Genomic DNA, 22701 nt, shown 5'->3' on the forward strand with positions numbered 1-22701 from the left:
AATAGTGTCTGAATGTCAGATACCAAAACTCATCCAACACTAACTGTAAAGCCGCAAACTCATATAAAAAAGAAAAACGTGTTCTGAGAATACAATTTATTGGGTAGTTTGATTGAAAAAGATGGAATGAATGAAGGACTGAAAGAAAGGAAGAAGGAGGGAGGGAGGGAGAAAACTGTTTTGGAAAGTGCTTTCTCAGGTTCATCCCCAAGGCCCTTCTAGCTTTGTTCCTATGAAGATAGCCTACATCTTGTTTTGAGAGCATAACTGAGCAAAATCATCCACGTGGTACTGATTTTATAGTCACTCAAGATGTGAAAGCAATGGCTTAATGGGATCTTGTACCAAGGGTCTAGGGAGCTGCTGAGACCTAGCAATGTATGGTCCTAAGAAGCAATCATTTGTAGCTGTGATATTAAAGCAACAGAGACAACAGGAGGTTGGAGATGACAGTGCCATGGACCATATGCTAAGGAAAGCTGTGAGCACAGGGTGATAATGGTACGAAATAGAAGTTCTGCATTTTCCAGACTACAAAGTTTGGATTATATGGCTTTATAAGGTTTTGGAGCCTGGATAATTCAACCAAAATCTCCAGATTTTGACCATGTAGAAGAAATTAGTATTTGCTTCACCCGATTTCAAGTTGGTCTTTGGTTCTATAATATTTTCATGTTATACTCATTTTCTTCTCCTTTAAAATGAGAATATTTACTCTTCGTCATTGTATGCTGCCAGTGTGTAATTTGTTTTTATTTTAAAAATTACTGGAGCTTGCAGTTAAGAGATTGCTTTGAGTCTCTGAAGAGACTTTCAACTTTAAAACAGTATTAGAGCTGTTAACACAAATGAGGATTTTTCATGTTAAAAAGATTATATTCATTCTCATTAGCTGTAAATAGTTTTATGGGACTGAACTGGGGGCAGAATATAATTTGAATACAAAATATTCTTTCTATGTTCTCATTTGCAAACTTGGTTCCCAAATGGTGGCGCTGTTTTTGAAAGTTTCACCACGTTATTTGTTTACTTTACATCCCGATTGTAGCAACCCTCCCTCCTCTCCTCCCAATCTCTCTCTTTCCTTTTTCCTCCAGGACAGGACAGAACAACCTCCTGTCCTTTTCCTGTCCTTTCCCTGGAAATCAACCAGCCCTGGCTTATTTAGGGACAGCAAGACAAGGAGCATCCTCTTTCACTGAGACTAGGCAAAGCAGCCCAGTTAGGTAAAAGGTTCATATGGCAGGTAATGTTGTCAGACACAGCCCCTGCTCCAACTTTAGCAGTAACAGATAATGACTCAGCTGTAAAACAGCTGTATGTGTAAGACGTAAGTTCATCTGATTGCTTATTTCTGGTTGGTAGCTAAGACTTCATGAGCACCCATAGGCTTAGGTTAGTTGACATACAGGTTCCCTTTCAGTGTCTTTGAGAACTCTGTCTCATCCCCCCCACCCCGTCTTCCACTGGACTCTCCAAGCTCCACTCAATGTTTAGCAATAGTTTCCAACAGTCACTAAGTAAAACACCTCTGACAACATTTATGCTAGACTTATGTCTGCAAGTATAACAGAATATCATCAAAATAGTCAGCGGGTGGGCTCCCTCTCATGGCAAGGGTCTCAAACTAGGCCAGTCATTGGTTAGCCCTTCCATCAAATTGTGCTACCCCTATAGACAGAAAAAATGGGGTCTAAGGTTTTGTGGCTGGGTTGCTATACAAATCCCTCCTTTGGAAATCTTGCCTGTTAATAGATATGGCCAGTTCAGTCTCCATATTCCCCATCTTTTAGGTCACCCTCATAGATTACGGGGAACTTCCATTGCATTAGATTTCTAGCTCTTCCCAGAGATGCTCCACTACAAATCTCCTAGAATACTGCCCTTCTGTCCTGATCCAACACCATCCCTCAAGTTACTACGCCCACCTTTCCCACACCCGGACTCCTCCTTCCATCTATCCCGACATCGAATCAATTTACCCTTCTCAGTAAGATATGTGTGCTCTCATTTGGGTTCCCCTTGTTATTTAGTTTCTTTGGGTCTGTGATTTATAGCAAGGTTATCCTGCATTTCATGACTAATATCCACTTATAAGAGAGTACATAGAGGAAACCAGAAGAGACTGCTCCCTGCACACACATCTCGGACGCCAGAGGAAAAAGCCAAAGACCATCTGGAACCCTGGTGCACTGAAGCTCCCGGAAGGGGCGGCACAGGTCTCCCTGGTTGCTGCCGCTGCAGAGAGCCCCTGGGCAGCACCCCACGAGCGAACCTGAGCCTCGGGACCACAGGTAAGACCAAATTTTCTGCTGCAAGAAAGCTGCCTGGTGAGCTTGGGACACGGAAGCAGAATTTCTCTAGGAGGCACGGTCTGTGTTTACCGGAAGTCCCACACCCGCGGATCCCGGCCCGCAGCAGCTCTCTACTCCCAGACCTGGTGAGAGAGAGACCCAACTGCCTGGTCAGGTGGGCACTCCTGAGGCTGCAGAGCGGAAGAGACCACCAACACTGCTCACCCCTGCCCACATCCCTGGCCCAAGAGGAAACTGTATAAGGCCTCTGGGCTCCCGTGGGGGAGGGCCCAGGAGCGGCAGGACTTCTGCGCCTGAGACACCGCCGGAACCTGAAAGAAACAGACCGGATAAACAGTTCTCTGCACCCAAATCCCGTGGGAGGGAGAGCTAAACCTTCAGAGAGGCAGACAAGCCTGGGAAACCAGAAGAGACTGCTCCCTGCACACACATCTCGGACGCCAGAGGGAAAAGCCAAAGACCATCTGGAACCCTGGTGCACTGAAGCTCCCGGAAGGGGCGGCACAGGTCTTCCTGGTTGCTGCCGCTGCAGAGAGCCCCTGGGCAGCACCCCACGAGCGAACCTGAGCTTCGGGACCACAGGTAAGACCAAATTTTCTGCTGCAAGAAAGCTGCCTGGTGAACTCAAGACACAGGCCCACAGGAACAGCTGAAGACCTGTAGAGAGGAAAAACTACACGCCGGAAAGCAGAACACACTGTCCCCATAACTGACTGAAAGAGAGGAAAACAGGTCTACAGCACTCCTGACACACAGGCTTATAGGTCAGTCTAGCCACTGTCAGAAATAGCAGAACAAAGTAACACTAGAGATAATCTGATGGCGAGAGGCAAGCGCAGGAACCCAAGCAACAGAAACCAAGACTGCATGCCATCATCGGAGCCCAATTCTCCCGCCAAAACAAACATGGAATATCCAAACACACCAGAAAAGCAAGATCTAGTTTCAAAATCATATTTGATCATGATGCTGGAGGACTTCAAGAAAGACATGAACACACTTAGGGAAACACAGGAAATCATTAATAAACAAGTAGAGGCCTACAGAGAGGAATGGCAAAAATCCCTGAAAGAATTCCAGGAAAACACAATCAAACAGATGAAGGAATTAAAAATGGAAATAGAAGCAATCAAGAAAGAACACATGGAAACAACCCTGGATATAGAAAACCAAAAGAAGAGACAAGGAGCTGTAGATACAAGCTTCACCAACAGAATACAAGAGATGGAAGAGAGAATCTCAGGAGCAGAAGATTCCATAGAAATCATTGACTCAACTGTCAAAGATAATGTAAAGCGGAAAAAGCTACTGGTCCAAAACATACAGGAAATCCAGGACTCAATGAGAAGATCAAACCTAAGGATAATAGGTATAGAAGAGAGTGAAGACTCCCAGCTCAAAGGACCAGTAAATATCTTCAACAAAATCATAGAAGAAAACTTCCCTAACCTAAAAAAAGAGATACCCATAGGCATACAAGAAGCCTACAGAACTCCAAATAGATTGGACCAGAAAAGAAACACCTCCCGTCACATAATTGTCAAAACACCAAACGCACAAAATAAAGAAAGAATATTAAAAGCAGTAAGGGAAAAAGGTCAAGTAACATATAAAGGGAGACCTATCAGAATCACACCAGACTTCTCGCCAGAAACTATGAAGGCCAGAAGATCCTGGACTGATGTCATACAGACCCTAAGAGAACACAAATGCCAGCCCAGGTTACTGTATCCAGCAAAACTCTCAATTAACATTGATGGAGAAACCAAGATATTCCATGACAAAACCAAATTTACACAATATCTTTCTACAAATCCAGCACTACAAAGGATAATAAATGGTAAAGCCCAACATAAGGAGGCAAGCTATACCCTAGAAGAAGCAAGAAACTAATCGTCTTGGCAACAAAACAAAGAGAATGAAAGCACACAAACATAACCTCACATCCAAATATGAATATAAAGGGAAACAATAATCACTATTCCTTAATATCTCTCAATATCAATGGCCTCAACTCCCCAATAAAAAGACATAGATTAACAAACTGGATACGCAACGAGGACCCTGCATTCTGCTGCCTACAGGAAACACACCTCAGAGACAAAGACAGACACTACCTCAGAGTGAAAGGCTGGAAAACAACTTTCCAAGCAAATGGTCAGAAGAAGCAAGCTGGAGTAGCCATTCTAATATCAAATAAAATCAATTTCCAACTAAAAGTCATCAAAAAAGATAAGGAAGGACACTTCATATTCATCAAAGGAAAAATCCACCAAGATGAACTCTCAATCCTAAATATCTATGCCCCAAATACAAGGGCACCTACATACGTAAAAGAAACCTTACTAAAGCTCAAAACACACATTGCACCTCACACAATAATAGTGGGAGATTTCAACACCCCACTCTCATCAATGGACAGATCATGGAAACAGAAATTAAACAGTGATGTCGACAGACTAAGAGAAGTCATGAGCCAAATGGACTTAACGGATATTTATAGAACATTCTATCCTAAAGCAAAAGGATATACCTTCTTCTCAGCTCCTCATGGTACTTTCTCCAAAATTGACCATATAATTGGTCAAAAAACGGGCCTCAACAGGTACAGAAAGATAGAAATAATCCCATGCGTGCTATCGGACCACCACGGCCTAAAACTGGTCTTCAATAACAATAAGGGAAGAATGCCCACATATACGTGGAAATTGAACAATGCTCTACTCAATGATAACCTGGTCAAGGAAGAAATAAAGAAAGAAATTAAAAACTTTTTAGAATTTAATGAAAATGAAGATACAACATACTCAAACTTATGGGACACAATGAAAGCTGTGCTAAGAGGAAAACTCATAGCGCTGAGTGCCTGCAGAAAGAAACAGGAAAGAGCATATGTCAGCAGCTTGACAGCACACCTAAAAGCTCTAGAACAAAAAGAAGCAAATACACCCAGGAGGAGTAGAAGGCAGGAAATAATCAAACTCAGAGCTGAAATCAACCAAGTAGAAACAAAAAGGACCATAGAAAGAATCAACAGGACCAAAAGTTGGTTCTTTGAGAAAATCAACAAGATAGATAAACCCTTAGCCAGACTAACGAGAGGACACAGAGAGTGCGTCCAAATTAACAAAATCAGAAATGAAAAGGGAGACATAACTACAGATTCAGAGGAAATTCAAAAAATCATCAGATCTTACTATAAAAACCTATATTCAACAAAATTTGAAAATCTTCAGGAAATGGACAATTTCCTAGACAGATACCAGGTATCAAAGTTAAATCAGGAACAGATAAACCAGTTAAACAACCCCATAACTCCTAAGGAAATAGAAGCAGTCATTAAAGGTCTCCCAACCAAAAAGAGCCCAGGTCCAGATGGGTTTAGTGCAGAATTCTATCAAACCTTCATAGAAGACCTCATACCAATATTATCCAAACTATTCCACAAAATTGAAACAGATGGAGCCCTACCGAATTCCTTCTACGAATCTACAATTACTCTTATACCTAAACCACACAAAGACACAACAAAGAAAGAGAACTTCAGACCAATTTCCCTTATGAATATCGACGCAAAAATACTCAATAAAATTCTGGCAAACCGAATTCAAGAGCACATCAAAACAATCATCCACCATGATCAAGTAGGCTTCATCCCAGGCATGCAGGGATGGTTTAATATACGGAAAACCATCAACGTGATCCATTATATAAACAAACTGAAAGAACAGAACCACATGATCATTTCATTAGATGCTGAGAAAGCATTTGACAAAATTCAACACCCCTTCATGATAAAAGTCCTGGAAAGAATAGGAATTCAAGGCCCATACCTAAACATAGTAAAAGCCATATACAGCAAACCAGTTGCTAACATTAAACTAAATGGAGAGAAACTTGAAGCAATCCCACTAAAATCAGGGACTAGACAAGGCTGCCCACTCTCTCCCTACTTATTCAATATAGTTCTTGAAGTTCTAGCCAGAGCAATCAGACAACAAAAGGAGATCAAAGGGATACAGATCGGAAAAGAAGAGGTCAAAATATCACTATTTGCAGATGATATGATAGTATATTTAAGTGATCCCAAAAGTTCCACCAGAGAACTACTAAAGCTGATAAACAACTTCAGCAAAGTGGCTGGGTATAAAATTAACTCAAATAAATCAGTTGCCTTCCTCTATACAAAAGAGAAACAAGCCGAGAAAGAAATTAGGGAAACGACACCCTTCATAATAGACCCAAATAATATAAAGTACCTCGGTGTGACTTTAACCAAGCAAGTAAAAGATCTGTACAATAAGAACTTCAAGACACTGAAGAAAGAAATTGAAGAAGACCTCAGAAGATGGAAAGATCTCCCATGCTCATGGATTGGCAGGATTAATATAGTAAAAATGGCCATTTTACCAAAAGCAATCTACAGATTCAATGCAATCCCCATCAAAATACCAATCCAATTCTTCAAAGAGTTAGACAGAACAATTTGCAAATTCATCTGGAATAACAAAAAACCCAGGATAGCTAAAGCTATCCTCAACAATAAAAGGACTTCAGGGGGAATCACTATCCCTGAACTCAAGCAGTATTACAGAGCAATAGTGATAAAAACTGCATGGTATTGGTACAGAGACAGACAGATAGACCAATGGAATAGAATTGAAGACCCAGAAATGAACCCACACACCTATGGTCACTTGATTTTTGACAAAGGAGCCAAAACCATCCAATGGAAAAAAGATAGCATTTTCAGCAAATGGTGCTGGTTCAACTGGAGGGCAACATGTAGAAGAATGCAGATCGATCCATGCTTATCACCCTGTACAAAGCTTAAGTCGAAGTGGATCAAGGACCTCCACATCAAACCAGACACACTCAAACTAATAGAAGAAAAACTAGGGAAGCATCTGGAACACATGGGCACTGGAAAAAATTTCCTGAACAAAACACCAATGGCTTATGCTCTAAGATCAAGAATTGACAAATGGGATCTCATAAAACTGCAAAGCTTCTGTAAGACAAAGGACACTGTGGTTAGGACAAAACGGCAACCAACAGATTGGGAAAAGATCTTTACCAACCCTACAACAGATAGAGGCCTTATATCCAAAATATACAAAGAACTCAAGAAGTTAGACCGCAGGGAAACAAATAACCCTATTAAAAAATGGGGTTCAGAGCTAAACAAAGAATTCACAGCTGAGGAATGCCGAATGGCTGAGAAACACCTAAAGAAATGTTCAACATCTTTAGTCATAAGGGAAATGCAAATCAAAACAACCCTGAGATTTCACCTCACACCAGTGAGAATGGCTAAGATCAAAAACTCAGGTGACAGCAGATGCTGGCGAGGATGTGGAGAAAGAGGAACACTCCTCCATTGTTGGTGGGATTGCAGACTGGTAAAACCATTCTGGAAATCAGTCTGGAGGTTCCTCAGAAAATTGGACATTGAACTGCCTGAGGATCCAGCTATACCTCTCTTGGGCATATACCCAAAAGATGCCTCAACATATAAAAGAGACACGTGCTCCACTATGTTCATCGCAGCCTTATTTATAATAGCCAGAAAATGGAAAGAACCCAGATGCCCTTCAACAGAGGAATGGATACAGAAAATGTGGTACATCTACACAATGGAATACTACTCAGCTATCAAAAACAACGAGTTTATGAAATTCGTAGGCAAATGGTTGGAACTGGAAAATATCATCCTGAGTGAACTAACCCAATCACAGAAAGACATACATGGTATGCACTCATTGATAAGTGGCTATTAGCCCAAATGCTTGAATTACCCTAGATCCCTAGAACAAACGAAACTCAAGACGGATGATCAAAATGTGAATGCTTCACTCCTTCTTTAAATGAGGAAAAAGAATACCCTTGGCAGGGAAGGGAGAGGCAAAGATTAAAACAGAGACTGAAGGAACACCCATTCAGAGCCTGTCCCACATTTGGCCCATACATATACAGCCACCCAATTGGACTAGATGGATGAAGCAAAGAAGTGCAGACCGACAGGAGCCGGATGTAGATCGCTCCTGAGAGACACAGCCAGAATACAGCAAATACAGAGGCGAATGCCAGCAGCAAACCACTGAACTGAGAATAGGTCCCCTATTGAAGGAATCAGAGAAAGAACTGGAAGAGCTTGAAGGGGCTCGAGACCCCAAAAGTACAACAATGCCAAGCAACCAGAGCTTCCAGGGACTAAGCCACTACCTAAAGACTATACATGGACTGACCCTGGACTCTGACCCCATAGGTAGCAATGAATATCCTAGTAAGAGCACCAGTGGAAGGGGAAGCCCTGGGTCCTGCTAAGACTGAACCCCCAGTGAACTAGACTGTTGGGGGGAGGGCGGCAATGGGGGGAGGGTTGGGAGGGGAACACCCATAAGGAAGGGGAGGGGGGAGGGGGATGTTTGCCCGGAAACCGGGAAAGGGAATAACACTCGAAATGTATATAAGAAATACTCAAGTTAATAAAAAAAAAAAAAAAAAAGAGAGTACATAGAATCTTTGCCTTTTTAAGTCTGGGTTGGCTCACTCAAGATAACATTTTCTAGTGAATAAATAACAAATAGTCTACAAATTTTATGATGTAGTTGTTTTTAATGACTGAGCAATAATCCATTGTTTAAATGTACTTTATTTTCTATATCTACACTTCACTCGAGGGATGTCTAGATTGCTTCCAATTACTGGCTAATATGAATAAAGCAATATGAACACACTTGAGTAAGTATCTTTATGAGCTTACTTTTGGGTATATGTCTAGAAGGGATCTAACTTAGTCATGAAGTATAGCAATTTCCAATTTTCTGAGGAACCACCAAAGTAGACAAGTTTGATCCTCACCAGCAATGGAGAAGTGTTTCCCTTGCTTCAGGGTCTTGACAGCATGTATATTTGAAAGATTGATCTTGACAATTCTGAGAAATTTTGAATAGCTGAAAAGCACTTAAATGAATGTTCAAAATCCTCATTCAACAGGCAAATTCACATGAAAACAACTCTGAGATTCCACCTCACACCAATGAGAATAGTGAAGATCAAAAACTCAGGAAACAGCAGATGTTGGCAACAATGTAGAGAAAGAGGAACACTCCTCCATTGTTGGGATTACAAGCTGTACAGTCACTCTGGAAATCAGTCTGTCAGTTCCTCAGGAAATTGGACATAGTGCTACCTGAAGACCCAGCTATACCACTCTTGGGCATATACCCAAAATAAGCTCCAACATATAACAAAGAGACATGCTGCGTTCTGTTCAAAGCAGGCTTTTTTATAATAGCTCAAAGCTGGAAAGAACCCACATCCTTCAAAAGAGGAATGGATACGGAAAATGTAGAACATTTACACAAAATAGTACTACTAAGCTATTAAAACCAATGACTTCATAAAATTTTTAGGCAAATGTATGGAACAAGAAAATATCATGCTCAGGAAGATAAGTCAGTCACAAAAGAATATACATGGTACACATGCGCTGATAAGTGGATATTATCCCTTAAGATGGGAATATGTATAATACAATTCACAGACCACATGTAGCTCAAGAAGAAGGAAGACCAAAGTGTGGATCCTTTAGTCCTTTTTAAAATGGCAAGAAAGTACTCATGGGAGGAGATATGGAGACAAAATATATAGCAGAGAATGAAGGAAAGTCCATCCAGAGACTGCCCCACCTGGGAATCCATTCCATATACAGGCACCAAACCCAAACACTAACACAGACGCCAACAAGTCCTTGCTTACTGGAGCATGATATGGATATTTCTTGAGAAATTGAAGCAGAGCCCTTTTGTTACAGATGAGAATGCTTGTAGCTAACCATTGGACTGAGCAAAGTGATCCACTATATATACAAACTGAAAAAAAGTCATTGATCATCTCACTTGAAGTTGAATATGCCTTTAATACAGTCTACACCCTTTGATAATGAAAATACTGGAGATAATAAGTTTAAGTTTCCCATATCTAAACACAGAAAAGGCAACATACTGCAAGTAGATAGCCAACATCAAATTAAATGGAACGAAACTTAAAGAATTTCCACTAAAATAATAGACAAAAAAGGATGTCCAATCTAGCCATTTGTATTCAATATAGTACTTTATATTTTTACCTAGAATAGGACAACCAAGGGGGAGCAAGGGAATTAAAAATTTAAATGGAAGAAACTAAAGTTTGCTATTCTCAGATGATGTAAGGGTATTAAAAATGCCCTGAGAAATTCTATTAGGGAACTTTATAACTACTGCTAAGTGGCTGGATACAAAATTAACAAATGAATAAATAAATAAATATTGCTTTCTTATATAAAAATTATAAACAGACATAAAGTATCAAAGTATTATTTGTAATAAGCAAGTAAAAGACCTGTATGACAAAACTACAAGTCTCTCAATAAAGACATGGAGGAAGATATCAGAAGATAGAAAAATCTCCCATACTCATGGTCCAGAAGAATAACATAGTAAAAATGGGCATATTACCACAAACAATCTGCAGATTCAATAAATCCCATACAAATTCCAAAGAATTTCTTTATACACTTTAGAAGTTTTAAGGAATAAATCCTTGCTGGGAGAACAGAGTCACAGAGGGAAGGTCTCTTCATTAAATAAAATAGACCTACTTCCTGCTCTTAGTCTACTTCATAGCTCTAAACAGAATGGAAAGAACAACTTTATACTATTTCCATACATACACCATATATTCCCTATTGTAGTAGTCTATAACCCATGAACTGTAAGACACTCTTTTAAATGAAATTTGTCAGATATTTGATCATAGAAATAACAAAACATTTTAACATACCACTACACATTTCATGTTATTTGATATTGTTTTACATAATTGTCATGTCATCTCATTTTAAAGTCAATTAAAACAATATCTATGTTTCATTTTTACCTCATAAAGTACATGTTAAATAATGTTGGTCCAGCATATTCATCCAAAAGTATGAGGCTTAATTCTTCTACTTTTCTTAGCTATTTATGCCTTCTTATTTTGTATGTAGTAGGTGGTTCATGAAAGTTGTTTGAATTAGAAAATAAGTTGCTATGGAAAAGAGTTTCATGGTACATATTGTGTTGTATAGCAGGGGAGGAAAGAAAACAGTTTAAAAATTAACAGCCTCCTGGTGGATTCACACTTTTTTCCTCTATTGGATATTTTATTTACATTTAAAATATCCCATTTCTGGGTTTCTCCTCCAGAAACCCCCAATGCTATTCCCCCTGCCTCTGCTTCTATGAGTATGTTCCCAAACCCACCCACCCACTCGCTCCTAACATTCTGCCCTGGCACTCCCCTACACTAGGGCATTGAGTCGTCACAAGACCAAAGGCCTTCCCTCCCATTGATGTCAAACAATGCCATCCTCTACTACATAATGAGTGGGAGCCATGAGTCACTCCATGTGTACTCTTTGTTTCGTAGTTTATTCTCTGAGAGCTCTGGGGTATCTGGATGGTTGATATTGTTGTTCTTCCTATGATAAATATTTTCGATTCAATAATCTGGAGCCAACTGGTGAAGATGACGAAGCAAGCTTTGGGGTTCTCCATAATTCTAAACAAAATAATTGATATTGCAAAATCACCAGAACAAAATTTGTAAAGTTATTGTATTATATGTAGTATCTTCAGAATTTTATTACCACATACTTTAATTTATAAAATAAAACATGATTCATTTCTTATTTTTTTATGTTGATAATGGTTGATGGAAGAGAATTCCCAAATTATATGTCAAATCATATGAAGGAAATTAATTTTTCAAGTCAATATAATATATGTTACACAAACTGTTGCAATTCATGGCATGAAAATTTGTGGTTCATTTATGAGGCATGTGGGAAGCCTCTAGACTAATCGATTAAGCACCTCCATATTCCTTGTACAATGCCCAGTCTGTAAATTTTCTGTTTCTCTTCTGTTTCATCTTCCTTGTCTTTTTATCTGCTTTACTTGCATTATAGTTCTATAGTTAATCCTGCAGTGTTCAGTCTTCTCAGATCACATACATTAAAATGTAGATGTCTAGCAAATGATCTATGTAGTTATTTGTGAGTGTTTTTTGCTGTGGTAATACAACCAACAAATTTGCCACAACAGTAGAAAAAGTTATAGGCTGCGATTGTGGCAAATGGTGGAGATAGCAAACATACTCTGCTTAATTATTGCCATTGCTTTTTTATCACTAATTCCAGACAAAGTTGCCATCAAGACAGTATTTTGAATAGCTGAATTATAGTTAAATATGACTATAATCTTTACTTAAAATTTTATAATATTAAGACTCTTTATGTGACATTCTTAAAAGTGACTCTTAGGCAATTTTAGAAACAAAATGTTATTTTATTTTAAAGTGATTCCTTGAAAAGGTTAAATTTAATTAAAAACCTGATCCCAAATCTTTGGTCAGAAAAACCAAGAGACTTTACTAGCAGCATTTTGAAAATAACATCTACACACACAACTAACAGATTCTAATATTATAGTCTTAAAAGGGGGGATTATTATTTTATTGAGTCTTTGACAATTACAAAGATCATAAATGATGTGAGAGGGTAGAGAGATTAAGCTAACTTTTTGTAGATGACATGGCTCTCAGCAAAGTTATTGTAAAAGTCAGTTGCTTACTCTTTAAATAACAATAGGTGTGTGGGACAGATAGCATCTGGGCTCTGATAATTGCTCAGATTGGAAGTTGCTAATGTATATGTCGATAATTGACTTTAGTCTTTAAGTATGACTTAAAGTACCTCCACTCCAGGCTGTGTTTTGTCACTTTTCTACACAAATCATGTGTACATGAAACTTGATGCATCACAGAGAAGTTGAATGTGATGAACTATGAAAAGATTCTCAGAGGCTAATTCTAAAACTCCATTTATTCTTTGTGTGTTCCTCATTAGACTAATGATTTTGTCAACTGTTTTTCATCTATGAATTGCTACTATAACACAGTACATGGGCATATAAAAATGGTCATCATGTTAACATCTCCTCAGTGAGAGAAGATGAGCCTAACCCTCAGGAATGCGTAAGCCTGCCAGGGGTTTGGGGGAACATCCTCTTGGAGACAAAGTGGAAGAGGAATGGCATGAGGAACTGTGGGAAGGCCAAGCAGGAGGGGGTCAATAACTGGACTATAAAAGTAAAAGTAATAGAAAATATTTAATATGGAAGTATCAAAAAGCTAGAAATAAGCTTCATATTAATATCTGATGTAATTAACATTAAAATAAAAAAGCAAATGGAATCTCTACATATAAATAGATATCAATTAACTATCTCAAAATATCACTAATCTAAAGACAATTTATAAGAAATATATTGTTAAATTATATTAGAACAAATAGATGAGATGAATTTATTGTTTCCTAATTCATAATCCATAGTTATACAGATGAAATTGAAAGGATAGACATGAGAGAGAGAGAGAGAGAGAGAGAGAGAGAGACTGTCTCTGATAAGGATGGAAAGATACACTATTCTATAAGTATAAAGGATCAGTACAGTATTGTGTCTACTTAACAGAATAATAGTAGCAGTTTCCCTCTTTCAGTCTATTTCCTGCCTCACCACAGATCTCACCTTGCGGAGAAGGCTTCAAGTCCAATTATAAAATGGTGGTTCCTTCATGACATTGATGCAGGTATCACACCAGTGTTAATGTCATTCCAGTCTGGACATTAATGAAACTCGGTGTTCACAGATGAATGAGATTGATGACTATTTTCTCTTCTAGTCTCTTGCTGAGAAACTTCCAGGTAACCAGTAATGATGATGCTTCTAAAAATCACTTGATTTCCCCAAGTTCTGTCACTAAAGTATATGGTATCTAAAGAAATGCATCCTCATTTTCAAGGACTTGGAGGTATTTAAGAGTTTTGGTAATAATTCATAATAACATTTGGGTCTGTGAAAATTCTCCAGAGAACAAATCTAAAAGTAATAATGCATTTCTGCCACTTGGCATTTTGTTAGCTTGTGGTGCACAGTAGAGACATTATTACCTCATTGTAGGGTAACCTCACAGCAACTGTTTTTTACATACATGAATGTATGTGTTTTAAGAAGGTTTCCCATGCCATTCCCAAAAGTTCTTAGTTTTAGTCACCCCCTGTATTTCCTCAGTTACTCTGTCTTCCATCTTCCACCCTACGTAATCTTGCAGTCTAGTATTTCTTCTTTACCCTTTATAACACTGTGTTCTATCTGTCATAACTTGAAGAATGCCTAACAACCTACACAGTCTCTTACAAATATTTGGACCTCTGTGGCTATTAACGAAACTCTTATATCTGAGTATTCAAGTCATGCATCTACCAATGAGAGGAAACATGTGGTTTATATCTTTCTTAAACTGGAATACCTTAGTCAGAGTGATTGTATCCATATACATATATTTAGGTAAAAGTTTCATATATATTTTTCTTTTCTCAATAGCTAAATAATATTCCAAACTTTTTGGAGATTCAATGTAATTTCAATAAACTTTCCTATTGAGTTCATCAAATGTGTTAGACAAATAGTCTTAATTTTCATATGAAAACATAAAAATCCCAACAGAACCAGTGCAAACTAAGCAATAAAACAAAGATAGAGTAATAAAAACACGTAGTATTGCATAAAATGTTGATCAATGTAATTAATCTGAAGAATCACACACAAAGTCATACAAATACAGGTACTTGATTTAAAAAAAAGTTAGCAATGAACATTGAAGAAAAAAATATTTTTAAAAATGATGGTAATCAAATTCAGTTTGCACAACAAGAAGGAAGCTTGATCCTTATTTCATCCTGCACAACTAGAAAGGGAACTAGAGCCTCAACACAAGACCTGAGAGCCTTCATATAACAGAAGAGAAAATAGTGAATACAATTGAATGTCTTGGCATATAAAAAGACTTCCAGGATAAAAACTTAGTAGTGTAGACACTAATATTAACAAATAATAAAGGAAAATGTACAATTCTAAATTGTTTTTACAGAACAAAGAGCATTGATCTTTGAGTGAAGAGGAAGGATACCAACTTAGAAAGTATATTTAGCAGTTACATAAATAGCAGAGAATGCAAACAAAGAATATATGAATAACTCACAAATGAAAATAAAGGAATCAATCTAATCAAAAAACATGGCACTGAAGTTTAGAGTGCCCTTAAACACTAAATCCAAGTGACTAATGTATTTTAAAATAAAACAAGGAGTTAGTAGAATTTATTGATTATATGTTCAATATTTTTACACAATTAAAAAATTCCTTTCATCCTTTTCTTGTTCCAACTATTCACATGTAACTTCATTATTTCTTTGAAATCTTGACTTCATTTTATTTGTTTCTTCATATATTCTTCATACATATACATATGTATATGTATATATACATACACACACATATATATACACACATATATACACATATGTATATATACATACAGGCCTACAGGAAGATATATATATATATATATATATATATATATATATATATATATATATCAGGTGGTAAGGTCATAATGCTATATGTATGTATTGCATAGTGTTATCTGTAGGCATATGAATCCAGTGCTTACTATTCTATCTCACAGATATAATTTGCTCAGCCATAATCATTGTTGTTCTATTCACAATGGATAGAAACAGAAATAAGTAAATGTCCTTCAATTTAAAAATGAATAATTAAAAACCCACTATAGAATATTATTCAGCTGAAAGAAATGAAACTACCACACTCCTGAGAACCCAGAGTCACCAAATCCTTTCTGCCCACATTCCTGACCCAAGAGGAAATCACCTAGTGCCATCTGTGCCCCCTAGGCACGTGGACATAGAGGCAATCAGGGGCAGGACCCTTTGTGTTTCTGCCTGCTACAAGAGCTGAAAGCCAGTCTCTGTACCAAGATAAGGCTGAAAGAAAACAGATCTACAGGAGTACTGATACACAGGCCTACAGGAGGGCCAAGCCACTTTTAGAGTCAGTAAGACAAGCCAACACCAGAGACAACCTGATGGCAAGAGGCAAGTGCAGGAACCTAAGCAAAAGAAACCAAAAATAATTGGAATCTTCAGAGACCAGTTCTCCCACCAAAGTAAATACTGGATATCCAAACACACCAGAAAAGCAAGATTTATATTTAAAATCAAATTTTGTAATGATGGTGGAGGGAGGATGTTAAGAAGGACATAACTCCTTTAAAGAAATATATGACATCACAAGTAAACAAATAGAAGTGCTTAAAGGGGAAACTCAAAAATCCCTTAATGAATCCCTTAAAGACATACAGAAAAACACAACCAAACAGGTGAAGGAATAAAACAAAACCATCGAGGATTTAAAAGTGGAAATAGAAGCAAGTACAAAGAGAGACAAACCTGGAGCTAGAAAACCTAAGGGAGAGATCAGGAATCATAGATACAAGCATTACCAACAGGATACAAGAGATAGAAGAGAGAGTCTCAGGGACAGAAGATACCATAGAAAACATCGACACAACCATCAAAGATAAAATAAAATACAAAAAGCTCATCGTAGAAAACAACCACGAACTCCAGGGCACAATGAGAAGATCAAAGCTAGGGATAATAAATATAGAAGAGAGTGAAGACTCCCAACTTAATGAGCCAGTAAATATCTTCAACAAAATTTTACAAGAAAACTTCCCTAAACTAATGAAAGAGATGCCCATAAACATACAATACACCTACAGAGCTCCAAATAGATTGGACCATAAAAGAAAGTCCTCCTGTCACATAATAGTCAAAACACCAAATGCACAAAACAAAGAAAGACTATTAAAAGAAGGGAAAATGGTCAAGTAAGAAATAAAGGCAGACCTATCAGATTACATCAGACTTCTCACCAGAGACTATGAAAGCCAGAAGATCCAGGGCAGATGTCATATAGACCTTAAGAGAACACAAATGCAGCCCAGGCTACTACATTCACCAAAAGTCTAAATTAACATAGATGGAGAAATCAAGATATTCCATGACAAAACCAAATTTACACAATATCTTTGTACAAATCAAGCTCTACAAAGAATAATAGATGGAAAGCTCCAACACAGAGAAGAAAACTATACCCTAGAAAAAGCAAGAAAGTAATCTCTTTGCAACAATACCAAAAGAAGTGAGACACAAAAACATAATTCCACCTCAAACAACAATAATAAGAAGCAAAATCACTATTCTGTAATATCTCTTAATATCGATGGAATCAATTCCCAATAAAATTGGTAAAAGATAGATTAACAGACTAGATACGTAAGGAGGACCCAGCATATTCCTACATACAGGAAACACAGCTCAAAGACAGAGACAGACACTACCTCAGAATAAAAGGCTGAAAACAACTTTCCAAAAAAATGGTCTGAAGAAACAAGCTTGGAGGAGCCATTCTAATATCAAATAAAATCGACTAAAAGTTATCAGAAAAAGATAAGGAAGGACAGTTCATATTCGTCAAATGGGTTGGGGTCGAGCGCTTGCCTAGCAAGCGCAAGGCCCTGGGTTCGGTCCCCAGCTCCGAAAAAAAAAATTCATATTCATCAAAGGAAAAATCCAACAAGATGTATTCTCAATTCTAAATATCTATGCTCCAAATGCAAGGGCATCTATATTCATAAAAGAAACCTTATTAAAGTTCAAAGCACACATTGCACCTCATAAAATAATAGTAGGAGATTTCAACACCCCACTCTCATCAATAAACAGATCATGGAAACAGAAGTTAAACAAAGATATAGAGAAACTAAGAGAAGTTATGAACCAAATGGACTTAACAGATATTTATAGGACATTTCATCCTAACACAAAAGAATACACTTTCTTCTTAGCACCTCACAGTACCTTCTCCAAAACTGAGAATATACTCAGTCACAAAACTGGCTTCAACAGGTACAAGAGAATTGAATAAATCCCATGTGTCCTATCAGATCACCAGGGACTAAGGCTGGTCTTCAATAACAATAACAAAAGAATGCCCACATATACATGCAAGTGGAATAATGCTCTACTCAATGATAACTTGGTCAAGGAAGAAATAAAGAAATAAAGACTTTTTAGAATTTAATGAAAATGAGGTTACAACATACAAAAAATTATGAGACACAATCAAAGCTGTGCTATGAGGACAACCCATAGCTCTGAGTGCCTGAAAAAAGGAACAGGAGAGATCATACATCAGCAGCTTGACAACACACTTAAAGCTCAAGAACAAAAAGAAGCAAATACACCCAGGAGGAATAAAAGGCAGGAAATAATCAAAGATGGGCCTATAATCAACAAAGTGGAAACAAAAAGGACTATATAAAGAATCAACAAAACCAAGAGCTGATTCTTTCAGAAAATCAGCAATATAGATAAGCCCTTAGCCAAACTAACCGGAGGGCACAGGGAGTGTACCCAAATTAACAAAATCAGAAATGAAAAGTGAGATATAACAACAGGATCTGAGGAAATTCAAAAAATCATCAGATCCTACTACAAAAGCTTGTATTCAACAAAACTGGAATATCTGGAGGAAATGGACAATTTTTGAGACAAATACCAGGCACAAAAGTTAAGTCATGAAAATATAAACAATCTAAACAACTCCATAACTCCTAAAGAAATAGAAGCAATTATTAAAAATCTCCCAACCAAAAAGAGTCCAGTACCCGATGGGTTTAGTGCAGAATTCTATCAGATCTTCATAGAAGACTTCATAGCAATACTGTCCAAACTATTCCACAGAATAGAAACAGAAGGAGCACTAAAAAATTCCTTCTACAAAGCCATAATTACTCTTATACCTAAACTAAACAAAGACCCAACAAAGCAAGAGACCATCAGACCAATTTCCCTTATGAATATCGATACAAGCATACTGAACTAAATTTTTGCAAACAGAATCCAAGAACATCAAAACAATCATCCACCATGATCAAGTAGGCTTCATCCCAGGTATGCAGGGATGGTTCAAAATTTGGAAAACCATCAATGTAATCCAATATGTAAACAAACTCAAAGATAAAAACCACATGATCATTTCATTAGATGCAGAGAAAGCATTTGGCAAGACACTTTATCCAACACTCCTTCATGATAAAAGTCCTGAAACGAATTGGAATCCAAGGCCCATACCTAAACATAGTAAAAGCCATATGCAGAAAAGTAGGAGTTAATATTAAACTAAATGGAGAGAAACTTGAAGCAATCCCACTAAAATCAGGGGGTAGATATGGCTGTCCACTTTCTCCCTACTTATTCAATATTGTTCTTGAAGTCCTAGCCAGAGCAATCAGACAACAAAAGGAAGTCAACGGGATAGAAATTAGAAAGGAAGAAGTCAAAATATCAGTTTTCAGATGCTACAGTAGTATAATTAAGTGGTCCCAAAAGTTCCACTAGAGAACTACTAAGCTGATAAACAACTTCAACAAAGTGGCGGGATAAATTTTGACTCAAAGAAATCAGTAACCTTCCTCTACTCAAAGGATAAACAAGCTAAGAAAGATATTATGGAAATGACACAATTCATAATAGTCCCAAATAATATGAAATACCTTGGTGTGACTTTAACCAAGCAAGTGAAGATCTGTATGACAAGTACTTCAAGTATCTGGAAAAAGAAATCAAAGAAGATATCAGAAGATGGAAAGAAATCCCATGCTCATGGATTGGCAGAATTAATATAGTAAATTCGCCGTTTTACAAAAAGCAATCTACAGATTGAATGCATTCCCCATCAACATTCCAACTCAATTCTTCATAGTGTTAGACAAAAGAATTCGCAAATTAATTTGGAGTAACAAAAATACAACAAACCAGGATATCAAAAACTAAATTCAACAACAAAAGAACTTCAGGGGAATCATCATCTGTGACCTCAAAAGATGTATTACAGAGCAATAATGATAAAAACTGTATAGTATTGGTACAGACACAGGCAGGTAGATGAGTGGAATAGAAATGAAGACCCAGAAATGAACCCACACACCTATGATCACTTGAATTTTGACAAAGGAACAAAAACCATCCAATGGATAAAAGGTAGCATTTTCAACAAATTGTGCTGGTTCAGCTTGCAGACAGCATGTAGAAAAATGCAAATCAACCAATTCTTATTGCACTGTATAAAGCTTAAGTCCAAGTGGATCAAGGACCTCCACATCAAACCAGATACACTCTAACTAATAGAAGAAGTTTGTGGAAGAGTCTTGATCACATGGTCACTGGGGAAAATTCCCTCAACAAAACACCAATGGCTTATGCTGTAAGATCAAGAATCATTAAATGGGACCTCATAAAACTGCAAAGCTTCTGTAAGACAAAGGAAACTGTAATTAGGACCAAACATCAACCAACAGTTTGGGAAAAGATCTATACCAATCCTACATTTGATAGAGGGTTAATATCCAAAATATACAAAGAAATCAAGATGTTAGACTCCAGAGGGCCAAATAACCCTATTAAAAATGGGGTACAGAGCTAAACAAATAATTCTCAGGTGAAGAATATTGAATGGCTGAGAATTATCTAAAGAAATACTCAATATTCTTAGTCATCAGGGAAATGCAAATCAAAACAAAAGTGAGATTCTGCCTCACACTAGTCAGAATGGGTAAGATAAAAAACTCAGTTGACATCAGATGCTGACAAGACTATGGAGAAAGAGAAGCAGCCCTCCTCCATTGTTGGTGGGATTGCAAACTAATACAACCACTCTGGACATCAGTCAGGAGATTCCTCAGAAAATTGGACATTGCACTACTTGAGGACCCAGCTATACTTCTCCTAGACATATACCCAAAAGATGCTTCAACATACAACAAAGACATGTGCTTCAATATGTTCACAGCATCCTTATTTATAGTAGCCAGAAGCTAGAAAGAACCCAGATACCATTCAACAGAGGAAAGCATACAGAAAATATGGTACATCTTCACAATGGATGAAGTTACTACTCAGCTATCAAAAATAGTCACTTAATGAATTTCATTTAGAAATGGATTGAACTAGAAAATCTCATCCTAAGTGAAGTAATCCAATCACAGAAAAAACACACATGGTATGCATTCACTGATAAGTGGATATTAGTCCAAAACATCAAATTGTCCAAGACACAATTCACAGACTACATGAAGCTCAAGAAGGATGACCAAAGTGAGAATCCTTCACTCCTTCTTAAAAAGTGGAACCAAAATATTCACAGGAAAGGGTATGGAGGCAAATTTCAGAGCAGAGACTGAAGGAATGGCCAATCAGAGCCTGCCTCACAAGTGGCACATTATATATATACACACACACACTCATATATATATATATATATATATATATATATATATATACACTCATATATATACACACACACACACACACACACACATATATATATATATATATATATATATATATATATATACGAGTGTATATGTAAAATCTCCACCAAAACTAGATAAGATTGATGAGGTTAAGAAGGGCATGCTGGCAGGAACCAGATGTAGATTTCTTCTGAGAAACACAGCCAGAGGATGTCAAATACAGAGGCAAATGCGAGCAGCAAACCTTTGAACTCAGAACGGGACTCCCGTTGGAGGAGTTAGAAAAAGGATTGAAAGAGCTGAAGGGGCTTGCAAGCCCATAAGAACAACACTGCCAACCAACCAGAGCTTCGAGGGACTAAACCACTAGCCAAAAATATACCTATACTGGCCTATGACTCCATCTGTGCATGTAGCAGAGGATGGCCTTGTGCACCAAAGGAAGGGGAAGTCCTTGGTTTTGACAAGTTTGGACCTCCAGTGTAAGGATATGTTGGGGGAGGTGTCGGGAACGGGTAGTGGTTTGGGAGAATACCCTTGTAGAAGAAGGGGAGGGGAAGGGGATAGGGGGCATATGGACAGGAAACCAGGGAAAGGAATAACATTTGAAATGTAAGTAAAGAAATATAAAAAAATAAAGAAATTATACCATTACTTTTGCAGGTAAATGGGTGGAACTAGAAAAGAACAGATTGAGAGGAGTAAGATATCTGCAAACAGACAAATGGTGCATATCCTTTCTTATCTGAGTTCCACAACAAACATGATGGCTGCAAGTAGAAATTGAAAGATATGTTATGAACAGGTATTAAAAATTAGAATCTAGAGTTAGCAGTTTATATAAAAAGACTATTAATTGTATTTTGACTTTTGTCAATATTGAATACAAAATATTTCATCTGCTCTTTATCCCATAGATATTTAAATTGATCATGTGAGTTTAGTACTAGATATATTATGAAGAATGTTGAGCCAAATAGACAACATTTGTCTCATCTAAAAATGTTTCAGAAATGATCAGTGGTATTACATTTTTCCATCAGTGAGAACTGGG

At 37.5% G+C, this 22701-nt stretch overlaps 1 long non-coding RNA gene across 5 annotated transcripts in view; it reads right to left on the reverse strand.

Annotated features, from left to right (window-relative positions):
* The window catches only part of LOC102555405 (uncharacterized), a 56791-nt gene that overhangs the window by 24213 nt on the left and 9877 nt on the right, over positions 1 to 22701 (reverse strand). The window contains exon 1 of one of the 5 annotated variants that reach the window (XR_010051849.1): positions 19890 to 21576. The exons of 3 other annotated variants lie outside the window; for them this stretch is intronic. This is a non-coding gene — a long non-coding RNA (uncharacterized LOC102555405). Of the gene's footprint in view, positions 1 to 19889; positions 21577 to 22701 lie in introns of those variants that run through there. One more of the 5 variants, XR_010051847.1, reaches the window with a different exon arrangement.

The sequence above is a fragment of the Rattus norvegicus genome, chromosome 5, assembly GCF_036323735.1.
Source record: "Rattus norvegicus strain BN/NHsdMcwi chromosome 5, GRCr8, whole genome shotgun sequence".
Lineage (NCBI taxonomy): Eukaryota > Metazoa > Chordata > Mammalia > Rodentia > Muridae > Rattus > Rattus norvegicus.